Genomic DNA, 13,075 nt, shown 5'->3' on the forward strand with positions numbered 1-13,075 from the left:
TAAAATGATGGTATAATACCTTAGTGAATCCAAAAAAATCAACTAAAAAACTACTTGAAATATTTAACAATTTCAGCACAATTGCAGGATATAAAATAAACCCACATACAACATCTCACATTTCTACATATGATCAACACAGCAAGAAAACTTCCATTTAAATTAATTGTAGATAATATAAAATACTTGTGAGTCTACCTACCAAGATAAACTCAGGAATTATATGAACATAACTATAAAACACTTTTCAGTGTAAGAGCTAAGCAATTGGAGAAATAACAAAAATGATAATTCTACCTAAACTAACTAGTTCAGTATCATACTAATCATACATACTAATAGAACATACTAGTTCTATATAATACTAGAAAAAAATATCAAAATTAATATGGAGGAACAAAAGGTCAAGAAAATCAAGGGAATTAATGAAAAAATGGAAAGGATACTGGCCTAATTATACCAGACCTCAAATTATATTACAAAAGCAGTAATCATCAAAACAATCTGTTATTTGCTAAGAAATAGAATAGCAGATTGGTAGAATAAATTTAGCACATAAAACTCAGTAGAACTAGATCACAATTATCTAGTGCTTGACAAACTCAAATTATAAAATTTCCAATAATAAGACACTATTTGACAACAACTGATGGTAAAACTGGGAAACAATATGAAAGAAACTGGATATTGACCTAAATCTTACATCATATATTAAGATCAAAATGGGCATATGATTTGGAAATAAATAGCTACACTGTAACCAAATTAGAAGAGCAAGAAATGGTTTACCTGTCAGATCTACAGCTAAGGGAAGAATGTATAACCAAATAAATCATACAGAATTTTAGTAGATGTAAAGTGGATGATTTTGATTAAATCAAATTAAACCAATGCATCAACCAATGAAATAAAACAAAATAAGTTCATTCAAGATTAGAAGGAAAATGGAATATGTGAAACAATTTTACAGCAAGTTTCTGTAATAAAGGCTTCATTTCTTAACTATTTAGAAAACTGATTCAAGTTCATGAGAATAGAAGTCATCCCTCAATCAAAAAATAGTCAAGGGATATGAACAGGTAGTTTTCAACTGAAGAAATCAAAGTTTTCTATAATCATGTGAAAACATGCTCTAGATCTCTTTTCATTCGAGAATACATATTAAAACAACTCTAAGATAGCATCTCACACCTGTCAGATTGGAAAATGTTGGAGTGGATTGAGAAAATTGGAATACTAATGCACTGGTTTGTGAAGTTGTGAACTAATTCAACTATCTGGAGACCAATTTGAAACTCTCCCCAAAATTTATCATACTCTTTGATCCAACAAAACCACTTCCAGCTCTATATCCTAGAGCTAAAAAAGAAGAATAGAAACTATTTACATTAATATATATATACATATATACATATATATATATATCTTTTAGTAATATCTTATGGTAGAATATTATGATGCTATAATAAATGATTAACAGGATACTTTCAGAAAAACCTAGAAAGAACTGATGTATATCCAGAACATTTTATAGTTACATCAGTCTTGTACTATGATCACTTGCAAATGATTTATCTATTTTCAGAAACACAAGGATGCAAACCAATTCCAAAGGACTCATGAAAAATACTATCTACCTCCAAAGAAAGAACTGATATCTGAATGCAGATAAAAGCATAATCTTTTTCCATAGTTTTTTTCTCTTTTCCCATATGTCACAACATTATTAATGCAGTAGCACATGCTGTGTGATTGAACATGTAAAAATGTTTTATATTAGGGAAAAAAAAAAACTTCATAGATAAGGGAAATATAGTTAGATGATAGTCCCTGTAAAAGAGGACTTCAATCTTACAGTTCTTATTATAAAAACATGTAAACAAAAAGTCAGCAATATGACAACATCCCCAAAAAGTCATTTAATCATGGAACACATTAATAAAAGCAGAGAATTCAGAATCATGAAAGAGATAGGTTTTTTGCTGCTCTTCTCTGTATATAAGAATTAGTTGAAGGAAATTGTACTGTCCAGTGCAAAGACAAGAAGGTATGTGAAAAGCATTACTATATTTTAGGCCTTGTGGTAAATTATGGATATACAAATTCAAACTGAGAGAAAGAGCAAAAGAAAGAGGGAAAGGGAAAGAGAGGGGAAGAGGAAGAAAAAAAAGAGAGAAGAAGGGAGAGGGAGAGAGAATCCCTTCCTCCAAGGAATTTGCATTATATATTTACAACATATAAAAAAGGCTAAAAGAAGAGTGGAGATACACCATATGTGACAAATTATGAATATTGGTTCTTTGAAGGAACTTACAAATGGAAAACGGTGGCTTGCATTTAAGAGGAATTTTTCAGGGTGAATGTGCCACACCACTGAAGGAAAGAAAGTCTCTGTGCCAAAGGTGAAAAGTCTGACCAGCCAAAATGAAGTATGAACAACAAGAGAAAGAGTTGCTGTTGTGTGTGTTGGGAATGGAATACTACAGTTGTCAATAAGTAGATAAAGAGTTTTCATGTGAAAGATGGATTAGGACTACTTTACTTGCACTCAGAACAAGAAATAATAGATGGAAATTGTAGAGAGACAGATTTTGTTTCCATATTATGAAAATCTTTCTATTAATTATTATTAGGCAAAAGAGGAGTGCCTCGATGATTTTGGACACTTAATCCCTGAAAGTGCTAAAACAGAGAGTGGATGACCCTCATTTCCATATGCTCCTAACTCTCTTTCACACCATGTTTCTAATCAGTTATCAAATCATGCTATTGTACTTCCACAACATCTCTTTCATGTTATCTCATTTCTATGTTCATTCAACTACCAGTTCATTTCTTTTTTTTTTATAGCTTTTTATTTACAAGTTATATGTATGGGTAATTTTGCAGCATTGACAATTGCCAAACCTTTTGTTCCAATTTTTCCCCTCCTTCCCCCCACCCCCTACTACCAGTTCATTTCACCCTTTCTTCATTGTTTACCAAAATTATTTGAAGTTATGAGCCAGAACTTGAGACAAGGTACTAAGTGGAACTGAGAAGACAATGGTTAAATTTAGTTTAGCATTGATTTAATCTTAACCACAAATAATATTATGGGTCAGAACTTGAAACAAGGTAGTAAGTGGAATTACTAAGTGGAATTGAGGAGACAAGAGTTAAATCCAGTTTAACATTGATTTAATCCTACAACAAATAATGGTTCCCTATGATATAATGATTGGTGTATACTCAGTGTGAGGCATATAAGCTAGAAATTCTCAGGGCCAAAAAAAGACAAGCTCACTAGAAGCTTTCAGAGGCTGAGACAGATTCATTCCACTATCCACCTTTATGGTGGCTGGAGGTTGAAGCACCAGCCTTTGAATTTGGGATGATCCAGAAACCAGAGAAGATAGGTGGGAGCTCAAGCTCTCAGAATTAAGGAGAGAGAAGACCTCCAGAAAACTAGCTGAGCCCCAAGTGAAGCAGATAGGACTTTGAAGGAGACGATAAAGAATTTGGACTTTGGACTTTAACACCTGCCTACCTGTGTGGTGATTACTGAGCTGAAACGAAGGCTGCCTCCAGAGACTCCAAGAAAACCTCAGTAGAGAATATTACATTTGAAAGAGAATATTACAATTTTGGACACTTTATCCCTCAAAGTGCTAAAACAGAGAATGGGTGACCCTCATTTCCATATGCTACTAACTCTCCTTCACACTATGTATCCAATCAGTTGTCAAATCATGCTATTGTACTTCCACAAGATCTTTTTCATGCTATCTCATTCTGTGTTCATTCAACTACCAGTTCAGTTCACCCTTTCTTCATTGCTTACCGAAATTATTTTAGTTATCTCCTGCTGTTTTCCTTTCTCCAAGTATCTCTTTATTCCTCTATCTTCTATAGCTACCAAAGTGATTTTCCTTAAGATATATTTGAAAATAACACTCCCCTACTCAACAAAGTACAGTGGTTCATTATAGCTTCTAATAATAAATATAATTTCTTCTTTTGGGCTTTTAAAACCATTCACAATATTACATCAAATATATCTCTACTGGACTCCCTATACATATTATTCCATCTCTCGCATGCTGTCATCTAACCAAACTTTCCTTTACTTTAATATTCACATTCCTGTTCTATTTCCACATCATTGCTTAAACTAATCTACATTGGCTGAACTAAGTTCCCTTCTAGGATCTTGCATATAAAATCTCTGTTTTTGTTCAACATGCAATTAGTAAACTACTTTCAATGGGTAAACTTTTTCTTGATCTAGTAATACCCTCTCTATTTAATTACTCTGAATTTACCATATATATTTATCATGCCTATACTTAGATATTTACATAACATCTCCCCTAAGAGAATATGAGTGATTTATTTGTTTTATTATAAGTACTGTTTTATTCCTTTTTTTGTATCTACAATGCCTAACATGTATGTGAGACATAGTTGGCCTTTGAGCAATGTATATTTATTGACTAATGCTAGAGCGTGAATTTCTGCTACAGATGGGAGTTCTTTTCAGATCCTATAAAGATTCTATTATCTTGCCTCATAATTCCAGATCTAGCTTCCTTTCTAACAAACTTTCTTTCTCTAAAATCGGTAAGTAAAATTTCCCTGAATTCAAAAGGATAGCCTAGGTAATTCTTAAGGTGATTATGAGCTCTGCTTGGGAGAGCAACATAGTTATCATTCAGAAATATTCTCCATTGGTCATATTAAGAAACTTAGATTAGGCAACTTCCTTTTTCAATAAAAAATCATATTGGGGATATGTGTGGTGATCCTTATAAATTAGATAAGTTATAGAGACCAGGAATCATAAAGATCACAGATTCATGCTTTAGGTGGGGTAAGAGAAGTGAAAGGAGAATGGCTGAAGAAGAGAAGTTGCAGTGACAATAAAGATTTGCATGAAGGAACAGATGAGAAATATATCTTTAGTATTGGGTAAAAAAGAGAGATATATGGATTTTTTCCCCTTTTTACCACGACAGGTTTGAGTGTGTGTGTGGGCAGGGGGGAGTGTGGGAAAGTGGGTGGGTAGGTAGATGTGTAATTTGTGCAATTACCATTTAGAAGAACAAGTCACAAACTTCCTCTTTTCAGCTAAAATATGATTCAATGTTAATCTTTCACAGGAGTAAGATTTTAGAAAAAAAGGTGTTAAGATATGAATTCACTAAAATTGACTGAAGTCATTTAAAAAGTGAATTTCACTCCTCTGAGAAATGTGAAGTTTATTTCAATCAACCTATAATGAATAAATCTCCTATTAAGACCCAGGAGAGAAAAAAGACATAGAAAGTAGAAAGGGGGAGGGGGAAGAGTGAAGGAGAGAGTGATTTGGTATACAGAGACTGAATCACCAGTGAGAAGTGAAAGATTTATTAGGCCATATATATACTTTCAAACATGCCCATGACTCTCTAATTTAATTTTTTAAAAAAGTCTTACTTGCTCTATTGATTCCTGCTACTCATAGTTTCATATTGGTCTTTTTTGTGACTAAACTCCTTGAAAATACCATCTAAAACAGGAATTAATACTTCTGTTCTTCTATTCTCTAAACAATACAATATAATCTGGTTTTTGATCGCATCATTTTATCAAAACTACTTTCTCTAAAGTTATTAATAGTCTTTTCTTTGATAATTCTAATGGCTTGCATCAATCCATGTTTATTGACTTCTTTGTAGCATTTGACATGCTCATTTTTTTCTCAGTACTTATCTATAGTTTTTCTTTTTTTCTATAATTTTATTTATAATTTATGGAGTAAAGAACATTTCAATAACATGGTATAATAAAAATATGATTACTCATGAAACTGCAAATCTACTATGCACAAATTCATATTTCTTTCTAATATACAATAAAATTATCAAGTAAATTTCTTTTTATTACTTTTTTTTTCCTTTACTTTCCCCCATCTTAGAGATGGCTACCATTAGACAGAAATAGGCATAAACACACATATGAGAAAAGATCCTATACACATATTTTTATTTATCAGTTCTTTCACTGCATGCAGATAGTGTTTTTCTTCATAGGCCTTTATAGATACTTTGGGTATTTATAATATATAAAATAATGCATTAACTCAAAATCATTCTTTTAAAAAATTGCTTATTATAAACACTAGTACTGGCTAAAAGAACAGAGATATATGGATTTTCCCCCCTCTTTATCATTACAGGTCTGACATATGTCTGTCTATGATTCTTTCTCTTGTTTCTGTTCATTTTACTTTTCATTATTTCATTTAAGTATCTCTATGTTATTATATAATTATTGAGATCAACATTTCTTAGGACAGAGTAGTATTCTAACACTATTATATACCATAGCTTGTTCTGCCCTTCCCCAATCAATGGACATTATTGTAATTTCCATTTCTTTGCTACCACAAAGAGAGTTGCCACAAACATTTTAAATCATTACATTATTTTCTTTCCCCCATCTTTAGAAATGAATCTAATAATGGTATTGCTGGGTCAAAAAGTATAGCTAATTTAATAATTCTTTGAATATAATTCTGGATTGCTTTCCAAAATAGTTGGATCAGTTTACAATTCCACCAACAATGTCCCAGTTTTTGTACATTCTTTCCAATGTTTGTTACATTCCCCTCCTATCATTTTAGTCAAACTGGTAGGTGTAAAGTGATATCTTAAGATTGTTTTAACTTGCATTGATCTAATCAATGATGATTTTGAGCATTTTTTCATATGACTGTAGATTATTTTATTTTCTTCCTTAGAAAACTGTCTGATAAAATCATTCGACCATTTATGAATTAGAAAATGTCTCATATTCTTACAGAATTGACAAAGTTCTTTACATATTTTAGATATGAGAATTCTATCTGATAAACTTATAAACATTATGAGCCATTATAACCAATTGATGCAAATGGGGAAGAAAAAAAAAAAAAAACAGATCCCTATATGTCCCCATTATTAGACCACTTTTTAAAATACTTTTAGCCAATCAGTCCATAATCCCATGCAACTCTCTTATTTAAGGGTACCATTTCCTTTTAGTAACTACATTAGCAATTCCTTATAGTAACCATTGGGTTGCTATTCCAAAGAATCTGGGTAAGAGTGATGTGGAAGCAGGAATGTACTTTATTCCCAAGTGCCTCTTTGAGTTAACATGAAAGTTAATTTCTGCCAGAATAAAAATCAAGAGAAGAAATCAAAGCAACTGTCCACTCTCCAAGCCTACATTATTACTTTTTAAAATATATTAGCAACAAAACAAAATAAAATCTTAAAATAAAAACAAAAATAAGAAAGCAAACTATGATTAAAAAACACAACCTGTTTTTAGTCCTTTAATTTTTGCAGAAATAGTTTTGCTATCTCCTTAAATTAGAATATTGATATTGTACTTAATAAACAAGTACCTATCTTCTCCCCCTCCCAGACAAAGGAACAACAACCAAAAAACAAAAACAAAAACAAACAACCAAAAAAAAAAACTGTTTTATAGTGTGTATGTATGTATGTATCTGTCTACATACATGTACACAAACAGAGACATATGTGGTTATGTGCCTGTATATACACACACATAGCATACATACACACACTCATATAATTGTTAAGCAAAATAAATTCCTTTATTGACATGTTCAGCACAAATTTGGACATTTCCTTGAAATTCATTTGAAAAGGATTTTGCATATCTGCCAGCTATCTAAATTAACACAACTTCAACTTGATCTAATTAAATTTAACAAACACCAATTAGCTAAATCAATGATTACCACTTACTAGCTTTGTTCCACTGAAGCATCTGAATTATTCTAAGATTTCATCCTTTTTTCTGTAAAATAGGAATGAATATAATTGCATTACCTGTCTGACAAGTCTGTAGTGAGGATAAGATGAGGTAACACATGCAATGTGGTGTATAAAAGTAACTTATTATTATCATGGTAATCAGATTACTTGAAGCTGTACCTTCAGTCTAGTGACTATGATAAGTGAAAAAAAAATGCAATATTATCTTGACAGGAAAATAATAAACTTCTCATTAAAAATAAAACAAAACAAAACAAAAACAAAACCAGTATATTATCATTCATGAACTCAATTCTATAAATACTTATCAAGTATCAAGGAAGTATATGAAATTGTTATTTTTGCAAGGCATTCAAGGATACAAAATAACATAATAAATATAATATAGTCAATCAACAAATATTTATTAAACTTAGATAGTTAATGCTTTTTGGGACTGGAGTCCGGAAGACCAGAGTTCAGATCCTATTTCAGATAACTACAAGTTCTGTGAAGTGAAGCAAGTCACTTAACCTCAGTTTGCCTAAATTTCCTCAACTATTAAATGGGATGAAAATGGCACCTTTCTCACTAGATTGTTTGAAGACCAAATGAGATAATATTTATATAAAGACAGTCCAGTATCTAGCATATGATATGTGATGTATAAATACTATTTCTTTTCTTCTCTTTCACTATGCTAAGCTTCAGGTGTTCAGATAAAAACAGAAAGAAAAAGAAAAATCCCATTTAAAATAACTGTAAATAATATAAAGTATTTTGATGTCTACCTACCAAGACAAACTAGGAACTAGATAAACACAATTATAAAACATTTTTCACATAAATAAAATTAGATATGGAACAATTGGAAGAATATCAAGTGTTCATGGTAGGCCAAGTTATTATAATAAAAATGACAATTCTATCTAAATAATTCTACTTATTGAGGTAGATCAAACTTCCCCAAGAAATTACTTTATAGGCCTAAAAAAAATGATAACAAAATTCATCCGAAAGAAAAAAAGGTTAAGAATTTCAAGGAAATTGAAAAAAAAAAAAAAAACAAAGGAAGATGCCTTTGATAACCAGACCTAAAACTATATTATAAGGTAATGGTCATCCAAACCATTTGCTACTAGCTGAGAAAAAGAATAATAGATCAGTAGAAAAGATTAGCTTCACAAGACAAAATAGTCAATGACTATAATAATCTATAATATATAAATATAATATATAATATATATAATATTTATATAATATATAAACTATAATAATAGTTTAATAAACCCAAAAATTCCAGCTTCTGGAATAAAAACTCACTATTGGCAAAAATTGTTGGAAAAACTGGAAAATAGTGTGGCAGAAATTAGGCATTGACCAACACCTAAAATCGTCTTCCAAGATAAAGTCAAAATATGTTCATGATTTAGTAATGGTGTAAATAAATTAGGAAAATTAAGGATGTCTAACAGATCTACAAGGAAGGAATTTATGGCTAAAGAACTGATAACCTTATGAAATGCATAAATGGATAATTTTAATATATTAAATTTAAAAAAAAGTGTTGTACAAACAAAATCAATACATCCAAGATTAGAAAGGAAGCAGAAAACTGAGGAAAAAAATTACATCCATTATTTCCGATAAAAACCTCATTTCTAATATATATAATTGGCTCAAATATGCAATAACATAATTGATTTTTCAAGTGATAAATGGTCAAAGGATATGAACAGATAATTTTCAGATGAAGAAATTAAAACCATTTCTATTCATATAAAATGTTCTAAATTACTATTGATTAGAGAAATAGAAATAAAGATTACTCTGAGTACCACTTCACACCTCTCAGATTGGTTAAAATGACAGGAACAAATAATGATGAATATTGGAGGGATTGTGGGAAAACTGGAACACTAATACATTGTTGGTGGAGTTGTGAACTGACCATTCTGGAGAGCAATTTGGAACTATGCCAAAAGGACTATCAAACTGTGCATAACTTTTGAACCACTAGGGTTTCCACTGGGTCTATGTCCCAAAGGGATTATAAAAAAGGGAAAAGTACCCACACATGCAAAAAAGTTTATAGCAGCCCTTTTTCTAATGACTAGGAAATGGTAACTAAGTGGATACCAATCAGTTAAAGAACAGCTGAATAAGTTTTGCTATATGAGTGTTGAAGAATATTATTGTTCATTTAAAATGATGATCAGGATGATTTCAAAAAAGCTTATAAGGACTCACATGAACTCATGCTAAAGGAAGTGAGCAGAACCCAAGAGAACATTTTATGCAATAGTAACAAGATTATGTAATAATCAACTGTGATGGACTTGTAATTCAAGGCAATTCCAATAGGCTTGAGATGGAAAGAGCCATATCCAGAAAGAGAAGGATGAAGACTGAATATTGATCACAGCACATTATTTTCACCTTTATTGTGATTGTTGTTGGTTTGCTTATTTTTTCTTTCTTATGTTTTTTTTCCCTTTGGATCTCATTTGTCTTTGGAATGACAAATGTGGAAATATTTTAAGATAAATTGCACAAATTTAACTTATACCAAATTACTGGTGTCTAGGGGAGGTAAGGAGGGTGGGGATGAGGAAGAAAAAATTGGAGCACAAAATTTTTGTAAGGGTGAATGTTGAAAGCTATTTTTGCATGTATTTGGAACCATAAAAAGCTATTATAAAAATAAATATAAATTAAGAAAATTAATATATATATATATATATATATAATTTAAAAAGCTATCAGTGGTCCTCTCTCAATAGAACTATTCACTAATGTTATTTGCCTCCTTTTTTTTGAAATTTAAAGAATAATTTTAATAATATGAAATAAATTCTTTTAAACCTGATTTAAGTGATGACCAAATAATTAATGATTCAATTTTTACAGTCAAAATATAATGTAATTTGTAGTCATATAAAAAAATAAAGGCAATTTTAAGTTAAGGTTGACATAATTCCAGAAAATTGGTAATGATATGTTTTGGATCCAAATGGAACCCTGAATGAATTTATTGTGATAAAAAGTGTAACAACTTTGAATAAGTTTCAGCCATTTTTATTATTTTAGAAACACCTTGCAATATGTAGAAGATATTTTAATGTGGTAAAGGTGTAGTTATAGAAAAGTTATAATTAATTTATTAATATTTTTATTAATTTTAAAGGAATCAGTTCCTTCTAATTGTCATTGTGAGATGTTTTGCTGTACTTAATTATTATTGTTTTCCAGATAATTTTATTTTAAATAATTGCAATAAAAAATCTTTTGAAAAATTATAAATGTAGCAGGCAAATCCAAGTAATATTTGTAGGTTCACTGCCTTGGATGGTTTTTAAGTTTCTGAAATACAAAACAAATGGTGACAGCATAATATGTTATCAGCCAGACTTGTGAAAAAGTGAAAGTAATGATATAGTCAATTTCTGTGGGATTATAGCTGCTGTATTGCTATCATATTCAAATTACAAAAAACATTAATGTCAAAAATAAAATAATGTTACTAGCCACAGCTTCTAAGCAGTACGGTATGAGCACATGATATTCGCATACCTTGCAGAACTATTGTTAGTGTAAATTAACTGAAGTTTATTTTTTTTTAATGTTTTGAAGCAGTTTGGTGAATTATATTAAAAAAAAAAATACAAAATGATGTAATTCTCCCAGTTTAATAAAAACTGTACATCGTACAATTATCAAAACATTTGTTCCCAGGATATTGTATTACATTTTAGGAACTAAGGAAAGAATTACATGCACTTTCTTATATTACTTGAAGTTGCTAACTGTGCATGTTTGAATAAACCAAGAGGATAATAAAATTGCACGTTTAGCAAAACTGCTTTTCTTCTTGATGAAAAGTTGTGTTTATTTTCAAAAAGTTTGTGCATTTTTCTAACATACAAAAAACATGGTAGATCAAAATCCAATCATGTCAAATTAATACTTTGAAATTTCCCAATAATTATGCTATGATTAGCTCAGGCACATGCAGAGTGATAAGGGAGCAGGGGATTAAGTTTTGCATAAATTCCCTAATGAGAGAAAAGGTCACTGGCTGATATTACAAAAATTTGATTAGACTCAGGATCCATGTTCCAGAAATCAATGTTTTCTTGGCTTCAGTCTTTCTTCTCTGGAGTAAGGCTTTCTCGAGAGGCCCTGTTGCTAATCAGAGAATGTAGCAGTGTTACATCCTCTCTTGAGCACAAAGACAGCAGGAAATTAGAACGGATTTACAGGTCAAAATAGACTAGCAATGCACTTGCTACAGCAAAGAAGAAAAAAAAAACAACACTAAAATTGTGGTCATATAGCTGAAGGGACTGTCAGATTGGTCAATGCCCATGGGAAAGGTAAATGATTCTGGGGATTTCATAGCTCTTTGAATCCTTCCAAGTGCAATCTAGAGAAATTAGAATGGGTCCACAAAGGGCCCTCCATGTTAAAATTGCTGCAAAGTGACTAAAGAAAAGGTAATTACAAAAGTAATCTAATTTCACAAATTTAAACACCACCGTCCCCTCAAAGACACGATAAACTGAGATGGTTTCATTGATGAATTTCACTACACCAACTTCCTTCTCCTGTTGCATAACTTGTCAGATGAGGAAGAAGGACTCTGGCTATTTAACCCTATATCATTTAGGGCTTGCACATTTTAAACAGATAAGATTATATGATTTTCCTTAAAGCAGCAGTTAGCAACTACAACTTCTTTGTAAGAAAGAGTGCACCTTGAATTAGAATCACATCATTAGTCTCCCTTTCTCCTAACTACTATGACATTTCTTACTGCAAGTTTTCTTAAGTCACATTCTTTTTTCTTACCCAACCTCTTCTACCCCATTTACAAATGTCTGTAGAATTCAACTCGATAAGTATTTAGATTTATATTATAGTCAGCATTAGGTACTTTACTTCGTCTCTCCTAAAATAAATGGTGTATCCAGAAAGAATGCATACTAGAGAAATATGAGAGCACACAACTTCCTCATCTACTCTGGAGGTTCATTTAAAACCCTTCCCAGATTTTTTTAAAAAAAATATTTTACTCTCTTCATTTCAGTCACTTGGCTTACTGATTGTTTTCTGCACAGGATTTTCTATCTACTGCTTCCATGCACTGTGAAAGTCACCTTTACCCCACTGGAATTTTTAACTTCCTTGATTTACTAACTTACCTGAGATCCATTACTATTACTTTCTTTAAAAAACTTTTTTTTATAAACTTGTAAGAAGAGCTTATGTGATATAGTATC

This window comes from Sarcophilus harrisii, chromosome 1 (genome assembly GCF_902635505.1).
Source record: "Sarcophilus harrisii chromosome 1, mSarHar1.11, whole genome shotgun sequence".
Taxonomy (NCBI): domain Eukaryota; kingdom Metazoa; phylum Chordata; class Mammalia; order Dasyuromorphia; family Dasyuridae; genus Sarcophilus; species Sarcophilus harrisii.